Source organism: Rhodnius prolixus, unplaced genomic scaffold (genome assembly GCF_049639745.1).
Source record: "Rhodnius prolixus isolate KJV_2025 unplaced genomic scaffold, Rpr scaffold_4, whole genome shotgun sequence".
NCBI classification, from domain to species: domain Eukaryota; kingdom Metazoa; phylum Arthropoda; class Insecta; order Hemiptera; family Reduviidae; genus Rhodnius; species Rhodnius prolixus.
The window spans coordinates 5,715,538-5,736,315 of NW_027411614.1; the positions used below are offsets into that span (position 1 = coordinate 5,715,538).

At 34.7% G+C, this 20,778-nt stretch overlaps 1 protein-coding gene and 1 long non-coding RNA gene across 3 annotated transcripts in view; one reads left to right on the plus strand and one right to left on the minus strand.

The window, feature by feature from the left end:
* LOC141456424 (cysteine-rich motor neuron 1 protein-like) overlaps positions 1 to 20,778 on the plus strand; it is a 515,843-nt gene that overhangs the window by 96,747 nt on the left and 398,318 nt on the right. The window lies entirely within an intron of this gene.
* The window catches only part of LOC141456431 (uncharacterized), a 170,018-nt gene continuing 150,965 nt past the window's right edge, over positions 1,726 to 20,778 (minus strand). For both annotated transcript variants that reach the window (XR_012459759.1, XR_012459760.1), the window contains exons 6-7: positions 3,944 to 10,277; positions 1,726 to 2,200 (exon numbers count right to left, since the gene is read on the minus strand). This is a non-coding gene — a long non-coding RNA (uncharacterized lncRNA). The remainder of the gene's footprint in view (positions 2,201 to 3,943; positions 10,278 to 20,778) is intronic.

Below are 20,778 nucleotides of genomic sequence, written 5' to 3' on the forward strand. Positions count from 1 at the left end.
ACATTTCATCTGATATCCTCTTCGTTTCAATCTTCAATACTATAGATACAATTTCCGAGTTGTAACTAGAATGATACGAGTACCGAACTCTTTTGAAATGAAGACATCTTTTTGAGCATTCTTAAGTCCTAACCTACAGCATCATTCATAGTATAACCTTCACTTTATGTTGATAGCAATACTTTTCACGTTTTTTTTTTTTAATGGTTACCTTTTTTATTTAAATCGGAACATTTTAACAAGGCATTCCTCATCTGTTCATCAGATTCCTTTTATCCCGAACTTGTCAAAACATAATGTAAATAAAGTATGACCTAACAAAATAGACGAGAAGAGCATGTTATGTTTCACACTAATTTACCTCTCTCCTAGATAAATAGTTAATAATACGAATGAATACAAAACATGTTTAATTCTACAGTTTCAAGTTTGGCTTTCACTTATGTTTGACTACCATTATCTGTTGATTTAGGACAGTTGTTGAGTGTTTACATGCTTAGAAAAACAAAGAGAAAACCTCAATAAATACTTTAAGAAAAGTTTTCATTTACTGTGATAATTAAATCGTCTCCTTTTACAAGTTAAGGACACCAATAAACATAGTTTGTACGAACAAATATTATTCCTTTACATTTAAACTAATTTATTGAACTTCCGTTGGCCATATATTTGAACTGTGGCGTAATGGTGAGGGGCCATATCATAAAGATTTACTCGTTTCCTGTTTAAATGTTGTAAATATTGATGTTAATTTAATTAATATCGTGGTCTATCCTGTACAGTCTGTCCAGTCAGGAATAAATGTCCTCTTATTAGAATAAGAAGGACTTTTAATGGCTCAGACCTGCCTGTACTGTTCAGATTTGTTTTAAAATATTGTGAGTTAATGAGACAAAGATTTATTTGTTTCCTCTTGCAGAAAACTTGTACCACAATGACCCAGAGGGGCAACCACCTTTTTTTAGAGTACTTCCTTCAGTGTTTTCTGATTAACTAGACTTAGAAGCTTGATTAGATTAGTTTGTTTTAGACGGGCGGCTCCGCCAGAAAGGGGAAGGAACACAGGCAATCCAAAATGCCCATTGTTCCCCGCCCACCCCTCATCTCATGAGAGATACCGAGGCTTTAAAACAATAAATCCGGCTAAAAGTTGCCAGATGTTAATATAATAAACTAATAAAGTAGCGAAAGAATTAGAACACTAGGGAGCATGGCGATTCAATCGCCCAGTGCACTGAATAAACCTAGAGTGTTCTGGTAAAGATTTCCAGATGCTACACTCTTCGGTAGGGAAACATTTAACCGCCCGAAGACGAGGAATCTAGTTTTAGTATAAACGGGACAAAGTGCCGCACAGTCTCATTGGACTCACCACAAAGTCAGCGCAATTCGGCGATTGGATAAGGCCCGCATTTGAAGCTTGTTTTGAACGGCTTCTGGACTTAATTTGAAGGGTGTATTTTCTTCTCCGAAGAGGCTGAACACTCCACTGTGGCCTGAAGTTTGATGGAATCTTCAAAGGAACTTGCATCTTTAGCAGCCATGTTTGGCTATTTTCAAACCAATCATCTGAATTATGGAAATCAAATGTTACTATCTCAAAACTAAGAATTCATTCTGTTAGGATCTGAAATGATGAGGAGTAGTTGATGATGCTGATGAAATAAAGTTGAAACATTCCTGTCGATTAAATTTAATCCTTTATTATTATTATAGGGAGGCGTTTTTCTTTTAATTTTTGTTTTTATATATATAACAAGCAATTACAGTTTTGTGCAATTACAGACTGTGTTCGCTGAAGGTCTCTCACATCATGTACGTTAAAAGGAAAAAAAAAGTAAAAAATAAAATTACAGTTTACATAAGATAATTGGATAGTTACAAAATATCAGCTTCTCGTACCAATTTACGTATATAGTTTCTCCTGCTCATCCTAGGGCGAATGGGATGGTGAGTGGACAGGGTTACACCCTGAAGGCGTCTTTGCTAGCTATCACGTATTTCGCGCAACGACCATAAATCCGAAACATCAGAAATGCCTTCATGCATTATGCATAGTTTGTTTGAACTTCCGATCGTGTCTGTGAGAATGTGTTCTCTATCTCTCTCAGCTTGTCTTGTCCTTCGTCTGCTAACATTTTCATCTTGGTCCTGATTTGTCTTTTCCTTTTTTTTTTTATTTATTTTACCATTGGTTGTCCTAAAAACAAAAATTGACAAGATACTTCACTAAAAATGTAGTTATTACTTTTTTATGGCTCCAGGATCTACAGGCCAGGATTTTAATCCACAGATCTAGAATGCTGCCTTTTCCATACATTAATTATATTCCCAGACAATAGCCAAGAAAATGGTTACTCTCTCGAGAGATTTTTGACAATCGAGGAAAAGGTTTGCTCATAAAAACCAATTTGAAAGAATATACTAAAGAAAATAAGGTACAGTTAAACGGAAGACTACGAAAGTGAATAAGGAAGCTAGAGACCCAGTGAAAAGTGGTGACAGTAGCTTGGGGGCAACACTCAGACCAAGTTGAAGAAGTATTCCCAGAACGGATCATGAATTGGGATCTGATAAGGGAAATCTTTGAAATTAGGATTCTTAGGAGCAAAATTTAAAAATATGACGTGATCATAAAGTAATGCCAATTTTTTCAGGCAAGTTTTAACTACCGAATTAGGTGTCCTGAACGGAGGCGACTACGAAAGTTCTAATACTTGTATTAAACATTAATTAAAATCCATTACCTAGACCCCGGGAATCGAACCCACTAAACCAACAATACATCTTAGCTTTTGTGGGCGTTGCCTCTAACCGCTCGGCTACCTTGGCGCTTAACGCTATCATATACTTCAGCTATTCTTGCAGAGTTATTGAAATTAAACATTTATTCATTGGATTGAGAGAAAATTAGGATTCTGTTTATTTTTTATTTATGTATTTTTTAGACTTCCCAATTGGGTTCCGCAACTTCTACCCAAATTGAACAGAAATTTAGGAATGTTTAGCGTTCTAACATACATTGAGCCACTGTTACACAAAGAAAAGTTCCTCTTGCTTGATATATATATTTGAAGATCTGATCCCGAGTTAAGGATACTTAATTGGTTCATCATATATAGTTCTGCCGAAGACCTGGTTAGTTGCTGGCAAGTATAGTTAGAGGGATAGACGCTCCTTTGCAAAACACCTTAGGGAACTATATGTTTGCAAGAATTCCCCCCTTCTAGGACTAACCTATACAAGTTTACCACCTGTGGAATGCCAAACGTTTACTGCTGTAACCATATTCCCCCCTTTGGCGAATCGTTTCTCCTTCTTATTTGGCTTCCGGCTTAAATCTCACCACCGCTATCCTTTTCCAGTGTTTTTGTATTATTGAAAGCAGTGTCACATTGCCAATTGCTGGCCTCGTTTTTTCGCTTCTCTCCCTACTTACCTTGCCCTAGAAAGATTTCAGTTGTCACCAGTTAAAAGGGCTTACTCGTTCGTATACCTTATTGTATAAATTGTTGGGTTACAGTTTGTTAATTTAATTTAGTTTTACGCCCTTCATGTCTCTTCTTTTGTGCCTACAGTGATTTAAATTAAGTTTTACTGCTTAGTAGAGTTTTTACTAGAAAACTTTTGAAATGTGAATTTGAAAAAAGAAAAACCGAATTAAATTCAAACTTAATAGTTTTTCACAATTTTCTCAAAAATTTTCTTTAATGTGTTATTTTTTTAAATAATAGATTTGATGTTTGTTATAAAGCTTTGTTTTAAGCGGGTATATTTTTTTATAATTACAAGTTAACAGAGATAGACTGCAATCATGAATGCATGATTAGTGTGAATAAAGCATAAAGCATGGGTCACTACTACTTCTGGCATCTAGCAGATGGTGATCTTACTCGCATTGTGATTATGATATTGTGATTGTGATATATGTTGGTGAACTCACTTGTTGGGGTATTGCTTGCAAGTATCAGCTTGTAAGTTCGGCTGTACTCTTGATTCCTAAGTGTCTACTGTCGTACGTCTCTCACAAGTCTCTTCTTTGTGGCTGGGCGGATGATGACAAATATGTACCTACCACTTCACTTCAGACTACAGACAACTGATCTTCCACTTCTGAGGAACCTTTTAAAACTTCTTCACTAATATCATTCATTGTCCTTTAAAATAAAAAAGGGGGCATTAAATGTATTCCACATAAGTTTAAATTTGATGAGATAAGATTAATCAGGAGTGTGTAAATGGATTAAGAAAAAATCTTGAATTAATTGATGTTAATTGTACTCGTATAGCTGAACGTATTGTCATTTTTTTGAAATCTTTCTTTCTAGGACATTTGAAATTAAAGATGTTCTTCGAGATTATAAATTTGCTCTAAAATTTGAAAGTAATTTTGAAGTGAATTTATTTAACACCGTATTCATCTGGTTTCTTAATTCATAGACTATTTAGGACTACTGAATGTTAAGCACTAAGTCCATGTTTCAGTAAAAAAGTGATTGAATATGTACAGTGAATTATTTGAGCGTTTAATTCATTTTATTTTGTGGCTAAGCTCTGACTACAGAATCCAGAGCTTAAACCAAGCTTGGCAATGTCAGTTTACTTTCCTTTGTGAAGGGAACGCAAAAGCCAAATGGAGCACTTTGTAACTTCAGTTACATTTGCATGTCATTGAAGCTGTTCTTTTTTTTTGTTATTCTTTGCCTGTTTACCGAACGAGGTCGTTCATCACCGGGATCTTTGTTGTCCACCAGGATAACAACAAGAGTTGTATTTCACTTATCTTGCTTGTGCATCTGAACTATGCACATTCATTTTATCTCATGTCTCCAGCTGGGATAACAATGCCTCTTCCTTTGGCTTGTCATCAATTGCTCTTCTGCAAAGATCTTTTATAGTAAATCTTCTTTTTTTTTCTTTTACTTCTCTTAAAATGATCTTTTGTTTGTACATGTATATTAAACTGTTTGTTAGGAAATAGTAGGAAATAGGAAACAGATTCTTATAGTTATTATGCGTTCCATTATTTGTCACGGGGTGGGCAGTTAACGATCAGTTGGTTTCCGTTACCAGTGTAATGGTATGGCTGATAGACTGGCGGAGAAATTTAACTATCTGCCCGGATCCTGATCAATCCGGTATTTATTTACAAGTTGAAGCTGATGTAAAAGGGAAAACAATGTTTGTAGATGAGCTAGAGCAACAAAGATGGAGGCGGTAAAGGAATCCCTTTGAGGGGAATGCGGCAAACATTCATTCACGAAAAGACTTTATCGTCTATATTAGGATAACAGAAATTGTTGACAAATTATATTCACATTTTGTGTTTCTAGGGAAATTAACCTTAAAAAAAACAGGATTTGAAAATAACTTATAAAGAACGGAACTGATATTCCAGAGTATGAAAGTATGGTCGTAAAGGTTAGACCTTTTGAGAGGGTTATATGTAAAGTGAATTTCGTACGTAGCTGAACGGTCCCGTAAAGGGTGTGGTTTGATAAGGAAACAACCCGCTTGTTAGAGATGGAAGTTGCATTGCATCTTAAGAAGACAGCTCACTTTCCCATCTGTTATTACCCTTCTGACATCTGAAGGGCTGCAAAAGGGTGCCATCAACGTAAAGAATATTATCGTGCCGTCATCAGGGTTCTCCTTTGGTGTAGGGGGGAAAGGAAATTTAGATCGGTGAAAGGATTGTCGTTTCCCTTCAGTGTTCACAAGAGCCCTTGCTGTTTCTTTTGACGAGTCGGCACCCTATATCTGCCCTTCAGGAAATGAGAGCACTATCAACACAAGCTTTTATTCCGCTTTCATAGCCAACTATGCCTCTGGAAGGAGATTGAAAAAAGAAGAACGTGATTTTCTTCTCTCTCTCTCTCTTCCAAAATGGCTTTCTGTAGGAGGAAAACATGAGGGGAAACATGAATGACATAAAGAAAATACTGCCATAGCTTTCCATGTACACAGTTAGGTTTAACACCAACGACCTTATGGACACAGAAAAGTAGAAAAAGTAAATTAGATAACCAAATTTCTATCCACATAAAACTTAAATCAGGAAAGCAACATCAGCTGATATTACTATCAGCTGATTATAACCACAACACATTACAACCTCCACATACTTACAAGTAGCACAATCTCAACATTCTATCAGCCGCTTATGGTGATATATTTCGTGCCGAAACATACGGTATACCCCCGGAAAGACGAGTTCTCAATACCTACATCCAATGAACCGTTTTTTTTTCAGAACATTGTCATATTATTTCAGAAGGGCTTAACGAACACCAGACTTGCAGATCATTTCTAATAGACAGGGTGTACCAGTAAATAATGTCCATAGGCCTACTGTGTGTAGTACATCTAAAGTGGAGTTCAATGACGTATTGGCCAACTTCATATTTTCCACTGTTCTTGAGTGACGTCACTTATTTTTTTTATTACTCAGAAAGTTTTAGTCCGAATTCGATTCTGATGACACGGTTAGAAAGACAGATAAATTTTCTAAAAATTGATACCATTTCGAAGCATAAGTTATTCTCCAAACAGCCACAATCTTCCTCCGAATACTGGGAAAATAAAAGTAATCAGAATTTTTAAGAAAACTCATTAGGCCCTTATGTGATCATTATCAGACCTAGGTGCTGGCACCTTTTATTAAAGTTTCATTGTCTAATGGGTTTTGAATTAATTTCTTAGTAAGTTCGTCTGAATTGAACTAATTGTTATTAGTACCAGTTTCTAAGATTGGTCCTGGCTGAATAAACGAAGTGAGGGAAGGTTGATGGTTCAAGTCCCACGGTTTTTACTAGTTACAGAACTAGGAAGCCAAGCGTTCTGGAAGCTGAACAAGAAGGTGAATTAGAAAACTCCTATAACAGTGGGATGATCGCCATTGTTCTTGAGGAATTGTTCTCTAACTAACATCTGCCTGTTCTGTTTCATTCCTTCCTCTACACTGTCACCCTGGGAGGAGCTACTTTCGGATAACAAAGCCGGCTAATTAGTTTTGTGAAAAGTGGAGAGTTTTCAGTGAGCCTGTATCCACCAATCTGAAGACACCTCCTAAACCCATGGCATCTTCTACTTCTTCTTCCACTTCCACTCGACTTTACTCCACTTTAAGAACTTCATCTCAATGTACCTATACATTTCCTTTAGCAAAGTTTTAAGTTCCCCGTAATTAAGTAATTGAATTTCTCACTTCGCCGATAAAAATTCCACAAAAGCTTCGCGCTGGTTTACTCATCATCAACCAGTCGGCCATTGTTTATTTAATTGGTAGAAATTAAGATTTTGTCTTACTAGAATTGAAGATTTAGCGGCAAAGCCGAAATTCAATAATTACCGCAAATAAAAAAAACAATGTGAGGATTCATTTGTAATTCTTCCTCGTTTTTTTTGTGAATCAAAATTCTGAAGATAGAGGATTTTTGGTTGAATTTAGAGGCCTACATTTAGGGTATTTACAAATATTTATTTCTGATTCACTTCAAATTAAAAAAAAAATTAGAATGTATTTCTTTTATTGCAAATTGAGGCTTCTACATTACATGTTTTGGGGTTAACCAAAGAACCGAAGAGACTCTGTGCTTGGGTAGGATTCAGATTACTCTGATCACAAGCCTATTCGCGGGGCATTGTAGGTTCAGGAAGCATCTGCGCTAGGTGGGGCTTATTAGCTAGGAACCGTTGTGCAGACTGTGTCAGAAAGAGGAGGAAACGGCCTCTCAATGGCTAGTTCGATTGCATTGAAATCGAGTGGTGGTTGCGCTAGGAAACCTTTGGCTCTTTGAGACCAAAGGAGGTAGTAGCGCAAAAGGAACTAGTAGAGAAAGTCCTCAACCTCTTTGGAAGGGGAGGTTTCGTCTACTAGATCCGAAAAGGGCCTCTGGTGGCTGCGGTACCGTAGGTCGTAAGTCCCGTCTCGCTTCCGTGATCCGAGATCCTCTGGCTTCTATATGTATAGATGAAATTTAAAGAGGAAGGAAGTGGTCCACTCTCCTCTTATAACAGAGTAAATAAAAATTACTGTTATAAAATAATTTACGTTCTATCATCTGCTTAGCTAAATAAAAATATTGTTTTCCCACAGAAATTTCAACAGCAAGTTGAAATAATAATTCTATTAATAAAAAAAATCATTTGGTTTATTGAATAGTTTTTCAGAACTGTTTGTTGGGATTATCAATTCAAATCAATTAGATTTAGAATTAAAGATTAGAAAAAAAGTTATTCCTACATTTCTTCACTATGTTTAAAACTCAAAATCATAAAACAATAAATTGCTCATAAAAATTGTAATTTATTTTGTATTTACTGTCAAATTATAATATTAGATAATGTAAATTTTTATGGCAGTAGACTGGCGTTATAATTTATTGAAGTAATTCACTCTTTTTCTTTCAAAAATGCCAATTTTCTCTCTCGTTAGAAACAACGCTGTCCATCAGTGGAGCTGTTGAGAAGCTTTTCCTTCTACTTCTTTGTCTTAAGCTCTTCTGCCTTGCAGCATTCGAGCTTTAGATAGCCCGCATGGGGTGTTCTGATGCATGCAGACACTTGGGGAGTAGCTACCCCCACGGGTTACCACAGCTCATTTTTTTACACCATGCATCCTCATCTTAACAGGACACAAGTACACAAATACTATAACACGTTCACTGTAGACAAGGTCACCTACAGTAACACACTTTAGGGCTACACCGTCCCCCTAAGGGATCACCTAGTTTCTGACTAGAAAATAAACCAGTTGTCTCTAGGTAACTCGGATCACCCGCTTGGATGTATTTAATGTTTTAGAGAACAAAAGATAGCCTCAAAAAAAACGGACGGATTTTAAGGGTAAGAAGCTTTTAGAGGGGGGGGGATTCTAGCTGCCAATAGCTGGTTTCGAACTCAGGATCTTTGCTTGGGAATTCCAGTACGCTAATCACTGAGGTTATTCCATCTTTAGTTAGAACCTATTAACTTAACATCGTGTTCAGTAGTGCTTTCATGTAGAAGGTTTTTTTTTTTTTTGCTTGAAGAACCCTGGTCTTCAGGAAGTGTGTTTCTTTATCTTCTAACCATTTTCTTCTAAATTCGGATCGTAACTTCAGTGATCGTTATCTAATTAAAGTACGTATTTTCACTTAATGAGGTTCCCATTCAAATGAAAAGCTAAAAATGTTAAAATCCATTAAAAAAAATTAAATCAATTTTAATTTAATTGAGAAGTACTTTTATTTTTGCTTTAGTGCTTATCAATTTGTCGGTTGGTGAACCTGTGATTTTTTTTTTTTTTTGTTATGGAGGGAGAAATTCGGCGGGTACCGGTCGGCGGGAAAAGAAAAACCAGAACTCTGGGCCTCGCTTTTCTTATCTAAATTGGTGCAATAAAAGGATTGGGTGTGAGTAAAGCGTTGTATCAGTGGTATGTACGTCGCTTCGCTCCCTGTGGAGGATGCTGCAGAGGAGGATGACTGTTCCCAAGAGATAGCGTTCCCCCTCTCCCACACACACACACACACACACACACACACACACACACACACACACACACACACACACACACACACACACTGGAACTCTTAGACAAAGTCTCTCAGCTAACAATTGGTCAACTTTTACCAACACATCTGCACAAGCTTAGCTCAGTAAACGGAAAAGTTACTCATCAATTCTTCTCTTTCTCCTTCTAAACTGGACTCTCCAGTCCTGGATGGTTCCATTCTCTATCGGTTTATTTAATAGTTTTGCCACATCAACGCTTTAATACTTAGGTAGGTTATTATTTATTTTCTACTTGTTTAATAAAAAGAAAAAGAAGATATATATCCAGTTTTACGTCACTAAACTGGATAAAAATAGAATCCTTTTAGATAAAATTGTAACTTGGTTACAATGGCTTTAACAAAATATTTCTCACTCCTAGGTCAACATTACAGGTATTATCTATACATTTCAATGCCCTAATCCTCGGATCTCAGGCCCTTAAAGGGTTTAACTTTTTTTTTACATCTCCATTTTTTTGTTTTTTGTTTTTATTCTTGATAATATAGTGGGATTTTATTTTTGGTTTTTATAATTAAACTTAAAGTTAATTAGATTAAATTAAGTAGACGTGCGACTCAAGGAGCGCAGGCTAGAATGCGTATTGTTCCCCGTTTACTTCCCGAGAAGTTGCCGGAGCTGTCAAGAATTTTTATCCTAATGAGGTTTTATCGGCAATATGTGAATGATAGTTCATCGTGATGTACACTGTGCATCTGAGAAAGCAGTCTACCGCGTCTCTGAAACAAGAGAGCAAAGTAAAGTCTAACTTAGCTTTTTATAAAATCAATAATTAGCTCAAATTACTAGGTATATTAAATTTTTTAAAGTTCATACTCGCTACAAAACGGCAGACGTATAATATAAGCTTATAATATAAACTTAGCTTTTTATAAAATCAATAATTAGCTCAAATTACTAGGTATATTAAATTTTTTAAAGTTCATACTCGCTACAAAACGGCAGACGTATAATATAAGCTGCTGTAAGTTTAGGCGAGAGTAGAAGAACATAAAAGCCTCTGCATGGTATTGTGATATTATCTCAAGAAGAGTTTTGGGTTGGCTGTTGTTACTCTACAGTTCCTGATCCTCTGGCTTTACAATTCTTAAAATGAAATTCAAGGAATCTGATAAAGATCACCAGAGTATTATCCATGCTTAGTTGGAAGTACTACTTGACCTTTCTTCAAGAGTGAACAACAATTGAGGTTAAGAGGTGAAGTAGAGTTCGCTTACTTGGAGTGATTTATTGTTATACAATCGGAACAATATCTTAAGACAGATAACTTACCTTACTCGTATTATAAATTATTGTGACTGTGGGAGCTCTTCCTTCTTCCTCTCCAAAAAGGATGAAAAGGAGAAAAGAGTATTTTATTTACGAACAATACAAACGTAAAAATAAAAAATACGTTCCTTGATTAGTTTAAACAAAAAATAAAATTAAAAATCATCCCATAATGCTATCAAAAAAACTAAACTAGGGGAACTAAAATGCAGTAAAAATGTACTTTTTTAGGGACTAGATCTTTTTATTTCTTTTGGATCAATGAAAGATTCGCCAACAACTAAGAACAATATTCTATAAAGTAAATCTATTTTTGACAATAAATGAATCCTCAATTTGTTCAATTAATTCTTGATCTACTGGAAAGATTTACAAAACTTCGTGTCTGCAGTAAATTTAAAACAAAACTTTTGAAAAACAAGATGGTTGAACTGAAGTAAATAAGTTGCAAGTCTGTGTTGCATAATTTATTGATTTCTATCTATTATTTTGTTTTTTTGCTCGATATTCTTTTTTTTTTTTTTTATTTGCTAAATAATAGGATATCCCGGCCGATTAAATTTGGCTCGCAATCCGCCAGAAATGAGAACCAATCACAACAATAAGAGTAAAAGAAGTCTGTCCTTGATATCCACGTCCCAGATAGATAGCCAGCTCTAAATCATCACCAACCCTTTTGAATTAATCATCTAAACTATTGTTAACAAAATAATGAATGATGATAAGGCACGAATATAAAATGTGACCAAACCAGTGTTCATGAACATGATTTCGATGACATCATCCTTCTGATGCATCCTTAAAATGTGGTCTTAAAAAAGATAAGCGCATTGTCGAGTGCAATAATTATCAGATTAAGTCAAGCTCTTTCTAGTGAAAACTTCTTTTGATTTTAAAATTGTGTGGGAAGCGAGCAAAGTGCATGTAAATTCTTATTAAATGTCCATGAATAACAGGAGGTGATATCAAAGCTGCAATCTCTCTGCAGTTCATATGTATGTTGTTTTGCTATTTTACTTGCATAATTTCTAGGTCACTTCACTGTTATGATTTGTTAGAAAGAGATGTTAGTTCTTTCTGTTTCAATTAACTTTAATATGAATGCCAATACACGACACTATATATTTTTTTTTTTTCTTTTTCAGGTCAGTCAAAATTTCATTAGACAGATTAAAGGTAATTTAAATATTTGTATTTACAATTTTAAATTTATAAAATACTAATATCCGCTTCCGTCAGTTCTTCGGTCTAAAGTGGCCGTACCAGCAAGAGTCATCTATCATCTGCTCTTCGTCTCCTCTGTTTAATCCCAAACCTTTTAGATCCAAAAAGCCCCATCCTGGGTCTTCCTTGTGGCCAACTGCCACCCCTTTGTTTTGTGGCTTTTCTTGGTAAGTAGCCCAGGCCAGCGTAATCGTCCCAGTGTTATTCTTAAATCACAAACCTTTTCTTGAAAGTCAATAGTACTTTGCCATCATTGGTCCTAGTGGAATGTTTGTTTTTCTTTCGCTTAGATTAACAGTTAATCCTAAAGCCTATTTCTGGTGAAAACTTTGAATGGAAGTTAATCGTAAACGCCAATTTGAAATCTACTTTGAACTAATTTGAACGTCTAATATACCATTTGTACATAAGAAAACTCATCACGGATAAAAGACTACCAACGCAGCGCTCCTGCTATCCCTCTGAAAACCAAATATATTCCAAACTTCCTCATCTACTTAGAACCGAAACTAAAGCACCAAAAAAAATGAACTTGAAAACTATACATTAACACTGACTACAACAGCAGACTTGTCTCTCTGGACCGCTACAAATTCTGGACCCTACCCCCTTCGACGTAGCGACAGATTATAGGCTGCTTCAGATTGTGATACAGCTTCCCACTTCTCATCTTATTTTTCTAATGTATTCAGTCCACATTTTGAAATGTTCGATTCTCAATTCCAAAAAACTCTCTTAGAAGAACAAAAATTTAATGCGCATGTTCAAAATAATTTTTTGAAAAATCTGTTGATTGTGGAAACAAAATTGACGTTATTTATACCTGAACACACTCGGAGATTCATCCATCATCAGAGTTATTAGGTAAAAAATGTATTCCGACTTCACTTCCGTCTCACACCACACTTGCTGACGTCAGCCATATTGTCCAGCACTGCAAGATCTAACCATATTTTCAACTATAATTATTGATTATCTTCTGTTACTATTGTTTCTTTTGCCTTGCTTTCATCATTTAGAATTACGAGTGTAATCGTGTCACATTACAATTACTGTAATCCAAGAAGTTCGATTAACTGCTGAGATTCTTTACGGACGATTTCCGATTAGAAATGTAATAGTCATCTCTGTAATGGTGATGTTTCCTAATGCTGTGCGAGTATAATTACAAAAATACCTGTCTCGTATGTTACATTCAGTCAATTAACTTTGTAAAAATCTTCTGAAAATGTATGAACTGATCTCACAAAACGATTCTTTGGAGAAGCAACGATAACAGCTGGTTGAAGATTTAAATTATTGATTTTTACTATCGCTCCGGACCACCTCCCAAAATATTACGTTATTTTTAACCCTTTGGGGAGAGAGGAATCGAAACTTAATATCCCAATCTGTCAGCAGATCCATGAGTACTTAGTTATTTCTTATCGCTCCTTTCTATTCTGTTCTCCATGTCTTATAAAATTAAATTGATAAATAATTATGTATCCCTGATTACTGTGTAAAAGTATTATATCATTTTGAATAGCAAGAAGTGATTAGTTTTTTAAAATTAATTGAGTGACCAGTTTCTTATTTTTTATGGTAATAAGAACGTCTAAAATATGTTAATGATATTAATTTGTAAGTTGGTGTCTTCGCTGAGCCACTCTTTAAAGGTTAAGAAAGAAATGAATCAATCTTGTTTAATTTTATAATCAATAATCAGTCCATTATTTAATTTCTTTTGTTTTTTTTTTTTAACAGTACCTTAACAAGCCCAGCTTAGTATACTAAATCATTGTCAATTAATAGTTCAAACTAAAGTAATCCTTAGAACACAGTTCCCAGATTTAATTTAACTGCTATTAGTGTTGGGATTAGTTGCGTGCTTAAACTAACTAATCATTGATGATGATCCTCCATTAAACGTCTTATTGGTGCTTAAATTCTAAATCCTCTTTTAATTCTTCATTTATTTTAATTATTTTCTCTTAGCGGTTTTATTGTCTATTTTCTGGTGTCCAATGTTCTTCTTTCTGTATTCTATTATTTATTCTCTTTTATAACTTAATATTTTTGGAGATTTTAGTTGTGGTATTTCGTTATATTTCTCCAGGTCTCGTCAGATCGGTTTTCCACTTCATTGTAGAAATTATTTTTGGAAAAAATAAGCATTTACTTTTAAATAATAAGTAATAGTCATTTTTGCCATTGAATAATATTTATCATAATTGTGGGGCTTATTTCATGCAAAAATATTTACATAAATCTGTAACTGAATATTGGACACTAGGTCGGTCTGAAGAGTAATATTTCACGTTAGTGATGCTGCATCCACTCATAAACGAGCATTTCTGCTCTACAATACAAAATATTAAATTATTAACTATTTAATCTTTTGGGCAGCTTAATAACCTTCACAATTATTTATTTATTTACTTTTAAAATTATAGCCCTTATAAGGAACTATTGTTTCTGCCTAAAGGAAGGGCCAGAAAATTTGACCCTGCACCTAATAATTCCATTATTCTCTACGACTTTCAGAAATTCCAGTCTTTTAACTAAAATATAAATTCTAAATGCATGGATAAATGGACATCTTACAAAGAATTGAAATTTACAAACAATAAGCCGTTCAAAACAAGAACACTATGTAGAACCAAATTAACTGTAACTCTGTTATTCTCTTTAAACAGTGCTCATTTCGCACCAAACGCAAGCGCACAGCGGAACCCTCAAAAACTCACAACAAAATGCTCAATTCTCGCCAAAACAAGATAGTATTCAAGGAAAAAAAGCATGAATAAAGCAGCATGTTGCATGTTCTTTACTGTTTCCTTTTTTTAATTTAACTCCAGCTTTACAATTCTAAAACATTACGCATGCGCTAAACATACAGGAACCCTTAAACAAATACCTAGGTTTCATTATTTAATTATTTTTACATAATGTTTTTATGATTCATTAAACATTTCGAATAACACCTTCCTCACTAAGTCTACAAATTTTCTATGAGACGAAAACATTTAGTCAAATCCTTTTAATCAACCTCTGATGGTGAATGAATGACCAAAACTGGTCAGATATTTACACAATTTATTTTTAGTTGATTAATAGACGTATTACTCTATATATATATATATATATACAGGGTGTTCATTTTAAGACGGCTCAAATGCATTTCATACTTAAACGGTTGATCTGAGCAAAAAATGGTAAAGGAAACATTTGTTGCCCGTCGCCTCTAGTTTCAGAATATGTGACTTGATTTTAGATTCCTGCCCGCATACGCGGCTGACGCGCGACCAAAAGTGAGGGTTCGCAGTTGACCCCCATTTTCATATACACAGTTTTAAAGAGTATAAAAAGTAATGAAAGAAACCGGAAACCGCAATTCAATATTTTCAAAATTAAAGGTGCTAAGCCATTTCAAAATCTGGTATTTATTAATCATATTTCAATTTTTTTAACTTGTTATCAAAGAGAAAGAAGAGCACGCGATAGGTCATTTTTATGTATTTTTTCATCCCCTTTCTACTAAAAATATTGCCAAGGCCTTAAAGCTAGTATTTTTTTTAATATCGGGAAATAAGTCGTTTTCCGAGTGATTTTTCTAAGAAAAATCAAATGTTAAGAGCTTTAGATGTTCTCAAACATACTCAAAATGGCTAAAAATTAATTTTACACCTGTTACAAACAAGAAGGTTTAATAATTATTTGGTAATTTTGGGAGAGTTGCGTTTAATTACCAAAAAAAATTGGAAACCTCCTGCCACATATTTAAGTGATCAATATCTTTCATGTAAAGGATCAAACTTATTCCTTAATTTATCAAATAATGCACTTTTGCAGCATGAACTGTGTCTTGAAAGGTGCCTCCTCAGACTCGCAAGCCAGGTTAGCCAGGAGGTTATAGATACTGCTCTCTGTATCTGAAGAGACATGTTTGAAGGCACAGTACATGCTTCACATGTTGAGTAAAGTGCATTATTTGGTAAATTAAGGAATAAATTTGATCCTTTACATGAAAGATATTGATCACTTAAATATGTGGCAGGAGGTTTCCAATTTTTTTGGTAATTAAACGCAACTCTGTCAAAATTACCAAATAATTATTAAACCTCCTTGTTTGTAACAGGTGTAAAATTAATTTTTAGCCATTTTGAGTATGTGTGAGAACATCTAAAGCCCTTAACATTTGACTTTTCTTAGAAAAATCACTCGGAAAACGACTTATTTCCCGATATTAAGAAAAATACTAGCTTTACGGCCTTGGCAATATTTTTAGTAGAAATGACCTATCGCGTGCTCTTCTTTCTTTTTGATAACAAGTTAAAAAAATTGAAATATGATTAATAAATACCAGATTTTGAAATGGCTTAGCACCTTTAATTTTGAAAATATTGAATTGCGGTTTCCGGTTTCTTTCATTACTTTTTATACTCTTTAAAACTGTGTTTATGAAAATGGGGGTCAACTGCGAACCCTCACTTTTGGTCGCGCGTCAGTCGCGTATGCGGGCAGGAATCTAAAATCAAGTCACATATTCTGAAACTAGAGGTGACGGACAACAAATTTTTCCTCTAACATTTTTCGCTCAGAACAACCGTTTAAGCATGAAATGCATTTGAGCCGTCTTAAAATGAACACCCTGTATATAAAAAAAAAACTCGGTAATTTTATTGGTCCTTCAGAGGTTGAGAAATATGATCTAAACTCATAAGTTTGAAAACCTCAATTTGAGTCATTTAAAATTGTAGTTAATTAAAAATGAATAACCTTTTAATAATTAAATTCAAACTTTTTTTGTTTTATATTCAAGACAGTGGTAAACTGTTCTAGAAATAACACCTAAGTCAGTTAATTAAAGATAAACACTGTGATTAAATAATTAAATTTTAAAAAAAATCAATACAATTTTGAGTTTCGTCATTGAATGAGCCAATTAAAATTGTTCTATTCTTTTTTAATTTAAAAATTTCAGGCTTATAATTAAATTATATAACAGAAAAAATTAATTACAGACAAGATAGTCAGTTAAATAATTTTTAATAAAATGAAAAGACACAGGTCTAATCTGGTGAAAGGTTGTTGTAAAGGAAGTATGTTCAGTGTCGGAGACCAGACGGTAAATGTTGGTACACGCTATACACATCAGTGTATAGAAGGCAGTGTACACGAAGTGACACACAAAACAAAGGAGAGGAGGGTAAAAAAAAAATCCTGTCATAATTATTATGGATATTAATGGTGTCTTAGTTTTATTATCTCAAACACCTATCTTCACTGTACTGCGCAGTGACAGTTTACCCAATTAATATTAATGGTTCGTCCAAGACACTAATTCAATATTTTCTGATTCAATGGCGGCGCTGTATTACAATCTTTAACTGTGCTGTTAGAGATTCTATGAGTGAAGTGAAAGTGATTTCATTTTCATTCAATATCGCTGCAAGAAATAGTAATATCGATCGTGTTCGATAGGTTTTGTTTTTTTTGAGTTTCCATCTCAGAGGTGTTTAGAAAATGCACTCGTATTCTTCTCATAATTCAAGAAATCATAAAATGATACGTCGGGGGGCAAATTCCGGTACTAAAGTACGTTAAAGCGTCGAGACCACCAACAGACACATCTTCAATGAAATTCTGAATCGAATTCATGAAAATCAGTTCAAGTATTTAGACGCTACGTTGTTTACAAAAAGAAATGTAACAAAAAGAACATTTTTTTTGAAAATACTAGTGTTTGGATCCATTTTTCTTGAAATCTATTGGATCTTAGTTGTTGCAAAAAATTTAAAGTTATGTGCGAGGATATTTTCTTAATTTTCACGAAAATTTGGGAATTTTTCCTTTTTTTAGGAAAAGAAGTGACTCCTCTTCTACTCTTTATGAAAACCACTCCTTATTGGACAGATTTTTTTCCCCCCAAAACTGACATTAACAAAGTATTTATTATACATAACTCGTTATTGAAAACGATTTGGACTCGAACTGTGGGATTCAGCCAAGCAAACCAATATCTACCGACTCCACTACAGTGAAATTATTCTACGCCTTATGCTCCTTACTACTTCCCTGAGCTGGACAACTTAAAATGATTTAAAAGTGTTATTCATTCAAGATCTAATCATCTCAAGGTGCAAAAAAGTTAATTAAATTGTACCATAATGTGAATATCTCTTTACCAACTAAGATACGAATATAATTTTCAATGTATTCTTTTATATATATGCATATTTATGGTGCTCAGAACGCATTACTCAATGCTATATAGGTTATAACGCGTTTGAAGGCACCTATCGATTAAAATCGTGTCGATTTTGACCAATTTTGGATTGATTTGCACGTAAGTAAAGAAGTTTCAACTACAGATGACAACGCTAGAGTATTTACATCAACCACACTCCAAAATAAATCCAAATTGATTTAGTGTAGGAACTTAATTTAGGAACTAACTTTTTAAATGATCAGTGAAAATGTAAATCTTTAATCCATGAAATCCACTAAAGCAGATAAAGAAAAGTTTTTGTAATTCCTAAGATCCCGGCGGATTTGATTTTATTAAGTCAAGAGAAACTCCACCTTTTTGTTTATGGTTGCCACTGATGATAAGATAGTTGAAGATTATAGAAGAGATTTGTAATCTTTTTAAACAGAGAGTAGAGTAGATAAATGGACAATGAAGAAGTGGTTTTTGTTAAAGTCAAAGGGATCACAATGGAGGAGATTCAAAAAGGACAGCTTTGGAGGCATAAAATTTAATTTTGTAGCGCTTTATTGGATAATAGGTAACTTTAATATATATTATCATTAAACGTTCTAGATTTTATTCTTAATTTTATGCTTTAAGTATCCATCAAGAAAAGTAGGCCATCTTTTTTCTGCTTGGCTTAGTGAACAATAAACTGGCCTCCAACACTTTTATTGAAAAGTCGTGCGGTCCATTGTTGCACATCGCTGCATTCTTGATCGGACAGGTGTGACTGATACAAGGACAATTTTCCGGTCTCTAATATATTAGAGTTTCCCAAGATAAACAGTTCTATGCAGGTAGATGTAGTGGTGAAAAGTTGGAGTTCTTTTTGGGGGGGTGCCCCTAATTTTTTTTATTCCGAGAGCAGGAATTTACTATTGTCATGTTCCCCGAAATGTTTTGGGGTGTGAGCCACACTAAGACTATATAGTCTTTAATGTAATGAAGGCAATGACGTTGATGAATGTAGCTTGAAATAATAAGCACATTATTTCAGCATCCTCTCTTAGAGATAACTGCCTGAAAGGACACTGGCAACCTCCAGTTCTTTCCATCCCATATTGTTGCCTTCACTCTGCCACCTTAATTGGTAACAATTAAGAGGTCCTGCCCACAGTGCCTCCTAGATGCTGCGACCTTCTAAACTGCCATCTAACTTCCCTTCGTACTAAATATATACATCTGCCTTCGATACACAAAACTCCACTCAAATCTAGACAATAATTACAATCCCCTGATCTCTACAACATGTCTACCAGAACTCTTCCTTCAAATCCTCACCCCATGCTACAGCGGCGGTGCCCACGCGACCATATCAACACATAACGCCGACTTCCTAGAATGGTTGCTGCGTAAGCTTGCCAATCTGGCGAACTAACGGCTTCCATCACTGGATGGTCGTCGTTCACTCCACTCACACATGTGCGCGTGTATGTATGTACATGTGTATTTGCGCTATCCTTATCTCTCATCTCTTTTGCTAATTGTACTGGATACAGTTGCAAAATAAATGAACAAATTATCTATGACTATTAGTAACTTCAACTTTTCGAGGTGGGTTAAAATATATCCCACCATGCAGCAAAAGCTAAGCAAAAGGTGGGACAATTTTTTTAACCCACTTAGCCGCAAAGAGTTAATGACGTTTTAAAGAAGTTTAATTGCATAAGAATCGTCAACTTGGCTTAGTTTACCTAAATAAAATAACAACGCTGCATCAATACTCGAAATTTCCTTCTAGAAAAAGGATTTCCCTAGAGAATTCTGCTTATTGTTATATTTGATACGCGGCAATACTTACTTTTCACGAACAGTAAGGTTAATAATATTTGAGATAACCAAACTTATTAAATTTTCTGTTACCTATAAGTAGATTTGAAGTAAGTAGGCTTGGAAGATTTACCGGATCTCAGCCCAAGCGTACTGTTATATCGCTCTAGAGATAAAACGAGAAATCTCTCTCTTATCTTCCAAGCCGTATTTATCTTCTCCTTTTTTCCCCCTCCTTCCACTAGTTTTCTTGTTCAGTAGATTTACTGTCTGGAGCGTTTCTTGGAGATTTATTTTATTTATAATAAAACCATAACCGTTCTTAATATCTTTTAATGACCGGTTGGGTTACATATACTCATATGAGCCAGACTGTCTGTGTGTGTAAGAGGAAGAGATTAGATATCCTAATGATCTTCTTCTCTCTTTCTAGGAATATCTGGACGTATTTTAAATATTGGCTCTTTAAAATATAAGAGGAGCATCTAGTCGTAATGTTCGAATATTAAACTTTACTTAGAAATAAAACAAAATTTAAAAATCTTTTAGCGTCTTAATTATTTTTAAAAAAAGATGCCTCAACATCTGAGGTTATTCAGTGCCCTGCCGGCCTTCGGTCAGTGTTCTTTCCAATATCATCGGTTAGTGAGGCTGTAAGGAGCTTCTAGAAAGAGAAAATCTAAGGTCCAGTTTCTGGTTTCAAACCCAGGGTTCTCCGC